This window comes from Bos javanicus, chromosome 4, assembly GCF_032452875.1.
Source record: "Bos javanicus breed banteng chromosome 4, ARS-OSU_banteng_1.0, whole genome shotgun sequence".
NCBI lineage: Eukaryota > Metazoa > Chordata > Mammalia > Artiodactyla > Bovidae > Bos > Bos javanicus.
Genome location: NC_083871.1, coordinates 43802099 through 43815133, shown reverse-complemented (window position 1 = coordinate 43815133; position 13035 = coordinate 43802099). Strand labels below are relative to the sequence as shown.

Sequence of the window (13035 nt, the reverse complement as noted above, 5' to 3'; positions counted from 1 at the left end):
GGAATGAGAGCAGGTGGCCGGGGACCCCCTGCTCTCGACGCCCCAAGCCACTGCCACCCCCACCCCCACTGCCAAGAGGGCAGCTGACCTCCCATCCTCTACCTCACCCCTTCCCTCCTTGCTGGGTCAGGAAGGTTGTTACAAAGCCCAGGCCTAATCCATCCCTTTGCCCTGGCCCCTTCTAACTTCCTGGGGTGTCATCAGGTCTGACAGTCAGTCCTGTGTGGAAATCTGACTTGGCTGAACATAAATCACCTAGGGCAGCCGTGAAAAATGCAGATTCTTTGATGGTCAGACCCAGAGCTTCCAGTAGGATAGGGCTACGGAAGTCCTCTGCATTTTTAACAGGCATCCAGGTAATTCAAAAAGTGACTGGAGAACCAGCCTTTGAGAAATACTGGCCTGCATTCTCTGGAAGAAGTTGGGGGAGTGACTTTCTCAGCAGTTCAGTGTCACTCAAGACATATTTCTTAGCGACCGCCAGACAGAGAATTTGGATAAAGACACCTAAAAAGGTTCGTTTTTCTGGAGACTGGGGTGGGCAGTGGGACCAGGCTGGTGTGGAAGGAGGGACCCTTCTATGAGGCTCTGCCTCAAAGTGTTAGAAAGTTTTGCAGAAACTTTGACTTCCTGGATGGACACCCTTTAGGAGCTCTTTCCTATATATATATATATATATATATATATATATATATATAAAATATAATCTCCAACTTTCCTTTGGCCTTATATTGTCAACCTGAGTTCCAAGATTCAAACAGGTAATACAAAGTTGTCTACTAGATGTTCAAACTTTATTGTTGAAACACAAATTATTTTATTCTGCAGGAACCTGAGGTTGGTTGGAGACAAGAAGGCAGATACTTTGAGCTCCCCGCCTTTCGTGAGCATGCTGGTCACAACCAACTGCTGAACAGCCATTGATAAAAGACAGGAATCTACCAGAAAAGGATATTCTGCATCCGAAGACACAAGAAGAAACCACGAGATAGCGGTAGGGGGGGCACACTCAACGATATAATCAAATCCCTTACCACCCGGGTGGGAGACCCACAAACTGGAGAATAATTAAATTGCAAAAGTCCTCCCCCAACCTAGAAGAAATAGGCATATTCTTAGAAAAGTACAACTCTCCCACGACTGAACTAGGAAGAAGTAAAAAAAAATAAGAACAGCCCAATGACAAGTACTAAAATTGAATCTGTGATTTAAAAACTCCCAACAAACAAAAGTTCAGGACCAGATGGTTTCATAGGCAAATTCTACCAAACATTTAGAGAAGAGTTAATTAACATCTATCCTGAAACTATTTCAGAGGAAGGGAAACTTGTAAACTCATTCTATGAGGCCACAATCACCCTGGATTGAAAGATTCAACATTATCCAAGTGGACTATACTACCTAAGGCAGTCTGCAGAGTCAGTGCAGTTCCTAGCAAACTTTGTTTCTCACGTGGGCTCCACCATAACCCAGTCTTCTCTTTACTTCTACTCTTCCCTACCTCTGGTCTCCATGCAGCAGCAATGTCTCTGAGACATAAATTTGCTCATGCCATTCCTTTGCTTAAAACTTTTGGTGGATTCTCACTGCTCTTAGACTAATATCATTAACAAAGCCCACAAAAGCTTGCCTTATCTGGCCCCTGCCAGCCTCTCCAGCTTCACCTCCATTCATCCCCTGTTCCTCATTCACACTGGTCTTTGTGCAGTTACTCACACACACAAGCTCATTCTGTATTCTGGGACCATACATCATTGCTGGCTCCTCTGCACCCCACAGTGATTCACAGGGTGGGTTCTTTTTCATTCTTTAGGACTCCTAAATATTACCCAAGAGAACCCCAGCCCACAGTAGGGATTCTGGTCTCCTTGAGAGCTTCTTGTCTTTTTATTTCCTCATAGTGCTTATAATTTGGAATTAATACTTGGCTGCCCCTTTAATTAACATAAGTCTCAGTTAGTAGATTGTAAGTTTCATGAGGGCAGTGACCACACTGGTCTTGTGTATCACAGTGGACTTAACATCTAGCATAGTGCTTGACACAGTAATACCTGTTCACTGTATATTTGAATAAAAAATAAATCTACTGCACAAATAGAAATGGAAGACTTTCCAAGGGGAGGATGGTGGTGAAATGACGATGTCTGCTTGAAGTGTGAGAGGAAAGAAGGAAGTCTGCAGAAAGAGAGCAGAAGGAGGACACCAGTGACACCAGCTTTCCCTGGTGGCTCCTCGGATGCAGAGGGCAGAGAGGGTCCCAATCCAAGTCCATCTGATACAACAGATGTTCCTTCCCTCTGTAATCTTTGCAGTTACAATGATAATAATGCCTTTGCTTAAAGAACGTCATCCCTATGGAAGCACGAATCAACATGCCAGTGAATGTTCAGATTAGCTGACAGGTAAGACAGAACCAAAATATCTTGCAAGCAACCCCCTTTCCTAAGTTAGATCAACTTTATTCCCCTTGCTGTTATCAGCTCTAGCCAGTTTGGATCTCTCCTAGAAAACAAACCAGTGAATGCACATTACATATTACTAGTATATGGTGTACACACATTACACGCTCACAAACACACACCATTATCTCTGGATTAAAAGATGTATGACCTCTTAAATTATCTTGTAGGAACCTGGCAATATTGAAAAAATAAAATGCTCTCTGACTTCATATGTCCAAGCTTTAAAAAAAAAAACAAACCTTATCTACTGTGCTTCAACCTCTCTTTTTATTTTATTGAATATCACTAGAGTGACAATAACCAGAGAGGTGATCTGCTAGGAATAAACTACTTATTGTAGTAAATATCTGTATTATTGGTTTTCCCAGGTGGCTCTTATTGGCAGCAAAAATTTGTACAGAAGAGGAAAATAAGTCAAGGAAGAGTTGATTTTTTTCTGTGCTGAAGGGTAAGGGAGACCCTTGGAAGGAAGGAAGCCAGGGATTGTTGCAGGGAAAGAGGATCGGTTTCCTGCTCTACCCCTTACCTGACAGCCTCCAGGCTTCCAGCTTGGGCTGACTGGTCCCCCAAACCCTGAAAAAGAGTTCCTGCACTTGTCTCCTCCTCTTAGTGAGGTCTGGGGCCCGAAGCCTAATGGCTGCTTTTTGGATTAGGGTATCTAGGAAAGTACCAGTCCTGTCACCACCGTTGGAATGACTAATATTGACAACAGCTAACACGGATTGAAGTGCTTCCTAGGTACCAGGAACTATTCTGAACTCTTAAGATGTATTTACTCACCTGTAAACTTGCACATTTACAGATGGGGAAACCAAGGCACAAAAAGTTTACCTTGTTCAAGACTACATAGCAGAAGGTAATAGAACAGGGTTGTTGAATGACTTTCTGAATGGGATGAAGTTCTACAAGCTCAGCTGGAATACTGTCACGAGACTCCTTTGCTATCAACTCTTTTGATTGGGACTCATCTCTTCTAGGGCAGCTTGACAGGAACTCCCATTTAAAGCACTGTCAGAGGCAGATCTATTATTAATCCAAATAGTCTCTGAAATGCTATTTGTGTTTGAATCTTGGACACAGAAGAATAATTACAGAGCTGGGGTGTTGTGTTGATCTGTGGAAATGCTGGGCATATTATTAGCTGGAATCAGAACAGTGAGATTAGATGTCTTAAGGTTGGGGATAATATTATATGCTTTAAAAATATCCCTCATGTTGTCACACCTTGAACCTGAATTGAATTGAAAATCGCATCTACAGTGGAAAAAGTCTCTTCAAGTGGTATTGGAAAAGTTGGATAGCTGCATGTAAATTAATGAAGTTACAACATACCCTCACACCATACACAAAAATAAAATGGCTTTTAAAGACTTAAATATAAGACGTAACATCGTAAAACTCCTAGAAGAGAACATAGGCAAAACGTTCTCTGACATAAACTATGCCAGTGTTTTCTTTGGTCAGTCTCCCAAGGCAATAGGAAAGGAACAAATGGGACGTAATCAAACTTAGCTTATAAAAGATGTTCCTTGTCGCTAATTATATTAGAGAAATGCAAATCAAAACTACAGTGAGGTACCACCTCACAGTGGTCAGAATGGCCATCATAAAAACTGCAAATACCAAATGCTGGAGAGGATGTGGAGAAAAGGAAACTGTCCTACAGTGTTGTTGAGAATGTAAGTTGGTATAGACACTGTGGAAAACAGTATAGTGGTTTTCCAGAAACCACTAATAAAACTAAAAATAGAATTACCTTATGATCCAGTAATCCCACAACCTGAATGTCCATCCACAGATGAATGGATAAAGATCTGGTGCATATACACTGGAATACTACACACCGAAAAATAATGCCATTTGCAATAACCTAGATGCAACTAGAGATTATCATACTAAGTGAAGTAAGTTAGAAAGACAGATACCATATGATATCACTTACACGTGGGGTCTAAAATATGACACAGATGAACCTATATGTAAAACAAACACGGACAGAGAACAGACTGGTGTTGCCAGAGGGGAGGGGTGGGGGGGTGGGGTCAGCAGATGTAAGCTTTCATATATGGAATGGATAAACAAGGTCCTACTGTGTAGCACAGAGATACTCAATGATAAACCATAGGAGAAAAGCTTATAGAAGAAAGAATGTGCATATACTCAGTTTACTGTAGAACAGAAATTACCACAACATTGTAAATCAACTATACTTCAATAAAATAGTAAAAGGATAAATATATAGTGATATACTACTACTACTGCTACTACTACTAAGTTGCTTCAGTCGTGTCCGATTCTATGCGGCCCCATAGACGGCAGCCCACCAGGCTCCCCTGTCCCTGGGATTCTCCAGGCAAGAACACTGGAGTGGGTTGCCATTTCCTTCTCCAATGCATGAAAGTGAAAAGTGAAAGTGAAGTCGCTCAGTCGTGTCTGACTCTTAGCGACCCCATGGACTACAGCCTACCAGGCTCCTCTGTCCATGGGATTTTCCAGGCAAGAGTACTGGAGTGGGGTGCCATTGCCTTCTCTGATATAGTAATATAAAAATATTCAAACTAGATATTGGAAACATCTTTTACATAAATACTTTTGCTGAAATGAATAAAATTTCTGCAAAGAGATTTCTGGATTTGGTTAAGTGTTATTTCCTATAAATTGACTGGGTTAGAGAATACTGATACGGTTATACAGAAGTATATTTTCTTCTAATTTAGAATATTACAAGAAAATATAAATGATTAGATCAAAAGACAGTAACGTGAAGTCATTTTGGTATTCAGAAGAAAACTTATTAAGATGTGTTCAAACCATAATGGCTCATTTGGATTTGTTCTACCATCATGAAGATGATTGTTTTTTTATAACAAAATATAAATAAAAATGTGCATTTAAAAAAATTTCAGGAAAAAGTATTTGATTCTGCTCTTTCTGAAGCAGCGTTTCCAGTCTGGAGGCACTGTTAATAACCTTCAAGTAAGTATTTGTTTCACCTTTATTATCAGAGAGTGTAAACTAGGTGTTATAGTCACAGTTTTTAAAGTTATTAATGTTTATATTTGTTTACGATGTTTCACATCTATACTCTTTTGCAAGCATTATCAAAGATGCAGCAGTAGTAAAGCCATGGCAAAATTGACTTCCATGCTTGAGGGCAAATCTCGGTGCAAGGTGGGCTATTAACAGTGGGTCTACGGTTACTGTGTCCTAAGTATCATACCAGCTACTGTGCCATGTCACATGTATTCTCTTTTAATCCTCACACCAGCTCTTAAGAAATGGTGCTGTCATCCCCATTTCACAGATGAGAAAACTGAGGCTTAGTTAAGCAATTTGCCCGGACCGCTCAGCTAGTAAGAATCAAGATGACTGACTACATAAAATTCCAGAGCCCAAGCCCCAAGTGTTACTAGATTTTAGTGCTTCCGGTACTTTTGTGCTTCCTAACAACTTTTTCCACATCAGGAAACACATGGAAGAAGAGCTTATTTAGACGTTGCACTGGAGTAAGCTGAAGAACACAGTCAAGGTCTGCAGATGACAGCCAAGTGTGTCCCGAGCGCTAAAGAGAGTCCCCGTCCCGGTATAACCCATCAGAGGGGTATCATGGAGAACAGATTTTGAAATTCAGGTTTTTTTTTTTTTTAAGCAAGGTACATCGTGATAATCCAGATTAAACTAGGGGTGTGGGGATGCCCACAGACCAGTCTTAATTAGTAAATTATCAACATTACAAGATAGAAGAGAAACATGTCGGTTTATTTATTCCACACATGTTTTAGAAAGCAATGTATTCTAAATTAAAATCTTAAAAGTGCAATATGTAAAAGAGATAAAAGCCGGACATCCTTGGTTGGCTGAGTGGAGCCACAGTCTCTCCCATTCAACCCCAAGCCCACCTGCAATGGCTCCTCTGGCCATTTCTCAGGAACATGGAAGCTCTAACGGAATCTGAAAACCACTGCGCATTAGGGATGGGAAGAGCAAACAGTCAAGGAAGATTTGTGCAATAGGCTTTTTTCTGAGTGGTAGTAGCCAGGAGTTAGGCTTCAGAGACAGGAGATCACAGACAGAAGAGAAACAGGTGGCGATGTCTAGCACATGTGGGAAGGACAGACTTCACCTTCCAGAATTCTGCCTGGGATGGCTGCTGACCTAGAGCCTCAGTGCTCTGCTAAGTAGGAAGTGACCCCATTTGTCTTAAAGTCAGTCAGTCAGCATCTTGTGGAGAGAAGAGTATCCAGAGCAGCCAGGCTTTGAGCCCTCCTAGCCCAAACACTTGTGGCTCAGCTGGTAAAGACCTGCAATGCGGGAGACCTGGGTTCGATCCCTGGGTTGGAAAGATGCCCTGGAGAAGGGAAATGCTACCCACTCCAGTATTCTGGCCTGAAGAATTCCATGGACTGTATAGTCCATGGGGTTGCAAAGAATTGGACACGACTGAGGGACTTTCACTTTCATTTCACTTTAAGCAAACACTTGTGGGGGGCAGTGAACTCGGGCAGGTTACGTAACCCTTTCCAGCTTCAGTTTCTCAACAGAAAATGACAATTGAGAATTAGGGAGTGTTTGCTCTGCTTCCATCACAGAAGTATGGATGATCACATAGAAGAATATATATGTGAACGTTTATATATGTGTCAGCCATAACATTCATAGTTTGAACCCAAATAAACAGATCATGCAGCTCAATATGAAGAAAAATTGAAATGTGTAGATATCTAAATAGACATTCTCCAAAGAAGATATACAGATGGCCAAAAAGGACATGAAAGTATGTTTAATACCACTTACTATCACAGAAATGCAAAACAAAACTACAAGGTACCACTTCCCATAAGCAGAATGGCCTTCACTAAAATGTCTGTATGCAATAAATGTGGAGGAGGGCATGAAAAAAGAACTCTCCTACACTGTGGGTGAGAATGTATGTAATCTGGTAAGAGCCATTATGAGGGCCACTGTGGTGGCTCAGATGGGAAAGAATCTGCCTGCAATGTGAGAGACCACGGTTAGATCCCTGGAGATCCCCTGGAGGAGGGCATGGCAACCCACTCCAGTATTCTTGCCTGGACAATACCCATGGACAGAGGAGCCTGGCGGGCTACAGTCCACAGGGTCTCAAAGAGTCAGACATGACTGAATGACTAAGCATAGCACATTAAGATTCCTACAAAGCAAAGCTATCACATGATCCACAATCCCACACCTGGGAATGTACTCAAGAAAACAGTAAGGTAAAAGTACATGCCTCCCAACGTCATTGCAACACTACTTTCAATAGCAAAGACCTGGAAGCCACCAAACTATTAGCAGATGAGTGAATAAGGATGTGGTACACGTATACAATGGAATATTGCTCAGTCATAAAGTAATGCCACTTGGGACCCCACCGCTGGATTTGGAGATGATTGTACTGTGGGTAACAGGTCACACAGAGAAAGACAGCATATGATACCAGGTTGAGGTGGAACCAAAATGGATAGGAGTACACAAATTAACAAAACAAAAATACACAGACATAAAAAAACTTTTGGTTACTAAAGAAAGGTGCAAGAGAGGGATATATTAGCACTTTGGGATTAGCATACCTGTAGAGGTACTGAGCAAGGACCTACTGTCCAGCACAGGGTACTCACTCAACAATCTGGAATAAGCTATCTGGGAAAAGTGGCCTAAAATGAGTATACACAGCCCTATGTATAATTGAGTCAAGCTGCTTGACAAGGAAAACAAACCCAAGTTTATCAACTATTTCAGTAGAAATAAAAATGAAATAAAAATATAAATAGGAACGATGCCTAGTATATTCTCACACCTGGGTGAACAGAGCTGGTGGGACATCCCTGGACCCTGAGCATCCAGGGTCCTAAAGCTGGACTGTCCTAAGGCTGAGGGAACGAGCAGGATGGGGCAGGAAAGGAACTCTTAGATCTGCACTGCCTGGTTCCTCTGCATAGGCTCACAGGCCCCAGACCCAGGCGGGGCATCTGACAGCAAAGCCAGGTCTAGTGCACCCAAAGGTGATGGACCCTGTCGGTTGCAAGACTTTGAGGAGTCACTGGGTCTCCACATCTCCTGGTGCTGGGGTTCCCACCTCCAGCCTCCTTCCTTAGAGTCACACTGCCTACAGACACAGTTCCCTCACCACAGTGCTTTTGTAGGTGTTGGGATTTGCTCCTGGTTGAAGGGTATAGGGGTGAAAATGGTGAGACAGAAGCCCTGGATGTGTGTTCTGGCACATTCAACTCTCATTTACAACTGCAGACTTTCCCTGCCGGAGTAACCAGAGGTGGGGAGGAAGAAATCCTGCTGCCCAGTGGTCATTTCCCAGAACTACAGCTATATCTCCAGTGTTGGCACTGGAGATGCCCATACTATGGAACCAGGTCAGATAGACAAAAATAGACACTGCATGATATTAGTTTGAAGTGTAATCTAAACATGGATAGAAATACACAAACTGACAACAGAGAAACATGCTCAGAGGCTTAGAAAAGAAATTTATTGTTACCAAGAGGAAATGTGCAGAAGAGAAGTAAATTAGCACTTTGGGATTAACATGTAACATATTTTTTGGGCTTCCCTGGTGGCTCAGATGGTGAAGAGTCTGCCTGCAGTGCGAGAGACCTGGGTTCGATCCCTGGGTCAGGAAGATCCCTTGGAGAAGGAAATAGCAACCCACTCCAGTATTCTTGCCTGGAAAATCCCATGGACAGGGAAGCCTGGCAGGCTACAGTCCATGGGGGTCACAAAGAATTGAACACGACTGAGCAACTTCCCTTTCTTTTCTGATATTTCTAAGTCAACAAGGCCCTACTGTCCAACATAGGGAACTCTACTCAACACTCTGGAAGAAGCTATCTGGGACTAGAGTCCAAAAACAAGTAGATGTACTCCTATCTGTAACTGAATCGATGCCAAAACAAATGCAACTTTGTAAATCAACTGTACTGCATTAGAAACTAAAATGAAGATATCATGAAAAGGAATAATGCCTACTATAGTCACCTCTTGCCTGTGTGGTCAGGGCTGGGGGTACCATCCCTAGAGCCTGAACCAGATTGAGTTGAAAAGCTCAACTGAGGGGGATGGAAAGGATCTGCCAGGAAAGGAAGCCCCTTGGGCCCATGGTGCCTGGTCCCTCCATGTGGGACCACAGTCCCCATATCACATCGGGCCCTTTAACAGCAAAGCCAAGCATAGTGCACTCAAAGGATGATGGACCCTCAGGTTGCCAGGACTTTGAGGAGTCACCTGGTCTCCATGTCCCCTGGTGCTGGGGTTCCCACCTCCAGTCTCCTTCCTTACAGACACTCCATGTATAGAGAATAGCTCCCAACACAGTGCTTTTGCAGGGGTTGGGATTTTTCCCACATTGAAAGGTAAGGGGATGGAAGTGGTGAGACACAGCCCTGGGTCTGTGTTCTGGCACATTCTGCCCTCCTTTACAACCTAAGAGTAGGACTGCCCCTAATCATCCCCTCACCCTGGTTACCAAAGGTGGACAAGATGGACTCCTGCCACCTTGTGGCTATTTCCTAAACTACAACTTAAAATCAGTGCTTTGGGGAATCGCACTCTTAAGGTTATTAGGTTCATTAAAAAAAAAAAAAAAAAAAAAGGACCTCAAGAACTGTAAAGTCATACTTGAAAAATATTTTTTAAAAAGGCCAACTTGCAATACGCTCATTTCAGGAGAAAAGTCATTTCAAATTTACTCATTTTTTTTTAATGTAAACTAGGAAAGATGGTCAACACCTAACAGAAGCAGAAGACATTAAGAAGAGGTGGCAAGAATACACAGAAGAACTGTACAATAAATATCTTCACGACCCAGAGAATCACGATGGTGTGATCACTCACCTAGAGCCAGACATCCTGGAATGTGAAATCAAGTGGGCCTTAGAAAGCATCACTACAAACAAAGCTAGTGGAGGCGATGGAATTCCAGTTAAGCTATTTCAAATCCTGAAAGATGATGCTGTGGAAGTGCTGCACTCAATATGCCAGCAAATGTGGAAAACTCAGCAGTGGCCACAGGACTGGAAAAGGTCAGTTTTCATTCCAATCCCAAAGAAAGGCAATGCCAAAGAATGCTCAAACTACCGCACAGTTGCACTCATCTCACACGCTAGTAAAGTAATGCTCAAAATTCTCCAAGCCAGGCTTCAGCAATATGTGAACCGTGAACTTCTAGGTGTTCAAGCTGGTTTTAGAAAAGGCAGAGGAACCAGAGACCAAATTGCCAACATCTGCTGGATCATCGAAAAAGCAAGAGAGTTCCAGAAAAACACCTATTTCTGCTTTATTGACTATACCAAAGCCTTTGACTGTGTGGATGACAATAAACTGTGGAAAATTCTGAAAGAGATGGGAATACCAGACCACCTGATCTGCCTCTTGAGAAACCTATATGTAGGTCAGGAAGCAACAGAACTGGACATGGAACAACAGACTGGTTCCAAATAGGAAAAGAAGTATGTCAAGGCTGGATATTGTCACCCTGCTTATTTAACTTATATGCAGAGTACATCATGAGAAATGCTGGGCTGGAAGAAGTACAAGCTGGAATCAAGATTGCCGGAAGAAATATCAATAACCTCAGATATGCAGATGACACCACCTTTATGGCAGCAAGTGAAGAGGAACTAAAAAGCCTCTTGATGAAAGTGAAAGAGGACAGTGAAAAAGTTGGCTTAAAGCTCAACATTTATAAAATGAAGATCATGGCATCTGGTCCCATCACTTCATAAGAAATAGATGGGGAAACGGGAAAGAGTGTCAGACCTTTTTTTTTTTTTTGGCTCCAAAATCACGGCAGATGGTGATTGCAGCCATGAAATTGAAAGATGCTTACTCCTTGGAAGGAAAGTTATGACCAACCTAGATAGCATATTCAAAAGCAGAGACCTTACTTTGCCAACAAAGGTCCGTCTAGTCAAGGCTATGGTTTTTCCTGTGGTCATGTATGGATGTGAAAGTTAGACTGTGAAGAAAGCTGAGCGCCGAAGAATTGATGCTTTTGAACTGTGGTGTTGGAAAAGAATCTTTAGAGTCCCTTGGACTACCAGGAGATCCAACCAGTCCATTCTGAAGGAGATCAGCCCTGGGATTTCTTAGGAAGGAATGATGCTAAAGGTGAAACTCCAGTACTTTGGCCACCTCACATGAAGAGTTGACTCATTGGAAAAGACTCTGATGCTGGGAGGGATTGGGGGCAGGAGGAGAAGGGGATGACAGAGGATGAGATGGCTGGATGGCATCACTGACTCGATGACGTGAGTTTGAGTGAACTCCGGGAGATGGTGATGGACAGGGAGGCCTGGCGTGCTGCGATTTACGGGGTTGCAAAGAGTCAGACACGACTGAGTGACTGATCTGATCTGAACTTGGAAAGATGGTCAACATCCCTCATTATCAGAGAAATGTAAATCAAAATTAAAATGAGGTACATCCTTGCACCAATGAGAGCAGGCATCGTCAAAGTCTACAGCAGTAAATGCTGGGAAAGGTGTGGAGGAATGAACTCTCCTGCACTGTGGGTGGGAATGTAACCTGGTAAGAGCCACTAGGAAGGACACTATGGAGGTTCCTTAAAAAATGAAGTAAACGCTACCACATGATCTGCAATCTCACCTCTGGATACATACCCGACAAAACCCTAAGGGAAAAGAAACATGCACCGTAATGTCATTTCAACACTACTTTCAACAGACACGACCTGTCCATCAGCAGCGAATGCATAAGGAAGAGGTGGTGCATGTATACAAGGGAATATTGGGCAGCCATAAGATAGAATAAATTAATGCTACTTTCAGCAACATAGATGGACTCGGAGATGATCATATCATGGGTAGCAGGTTACACAGAGAAAAAGATAGCATACATATCCCTCTGGGGTGCAACCTAAAAATGGATAGAAATACATGAACTGACCAAACAGAAATACACTCAGAGGCTTAGAAAAGAAACCTATGGTTACTGGAGAGGGAAAATACTGGACAGGGATGAATCAGCATGTGCGATTATTACATGAAAACTGGCACCTGTAGAGATAATCAACAAAGACCTGTTGTTCTGTACAGGGAATGCTAGTCAGCACACTGGAGAAAGCTATCTGGGAAGGGGGGCAAAAACCAGTAGATGCATTCCTATGTATAACAATGCATGTGCCTGATGGGGAAAAGCAAAGCAGCATTGTTTATCATCTCTGTTCCAATAGAAATAAAAATGATACAAAACTATAAACAGGAATGATGTCTACTATAGTCCCCTCAGGCTTGGGTGTTTGGTACTGGTGGGACATCCCTGGAGCCTGAGCAGCTAGGGTCCTAAGGCTGGACTGTCCTAAGGCTGAGGAAGCTGAGAAGGATGAGGCAGGACAGGAACCCTTAGACCTGCACTGCCTAGTCAGTCTGCATGGGCCCACAGCCCCCAGATCCAGGTGGGGCATCTGACAGCAAAGTCAAGTCTAGTGCACCCAAAGGATTATGGACCCTGTGGGTTGCAAGACTTTGAGGAGTCACCTGGTCTCTCTGTCTCCTGATGCTGCGGTTCCCACTCCAGTCTC

The 13035-nt window shown here is 42.9% G+C and overlaps 2 protein-coding genes across 39 annotated transcripts in view; one reads left to right on the top strand and one right to left on the bottom strand.

The window, feature by feature from the left end:
- The window catches only part of MAGI2 (membrane associated guanylate kinase, WW and PDZ domain containing 2), a 1471158-nt gene that overhangs the window by 2922 nt on the left and 1455201 nt on the right, over positions 1 to 13035 (bottom strand). The gene's annotated exons all lie outside the window — the stretch shown is intronic.
- The window catches only part of PHTF2 (putative homeodomain transcription factor 2), a 228681-nt gene that overhangs the window by 190012 nt on the left and 25634 nt on the right, over positions 1 to 13035 (top strand). For 12 of the 25 annotated variants that reach the window (XR_009735861.1, XR_009735860.1, XR_009735862.1 and 9 more), the window contains 2 exons: positions 349 to 515; positions 829 to 5086. The gene's annotated coding sequence lies outside the window, so the exon portion shown is untranslated. Of the gene's footprint in view, positions 1 to 348; positions 516 to 828; positions 5087 to 5368; positions 5439 to 5927; positions 12714 to 13035 lie in introns of those variants that run through there. The other 13 variants (XR_009735857.1, XR_009735848.1, XR_009735846.1 and 10 more) reach the window with 13 other exon arrangements.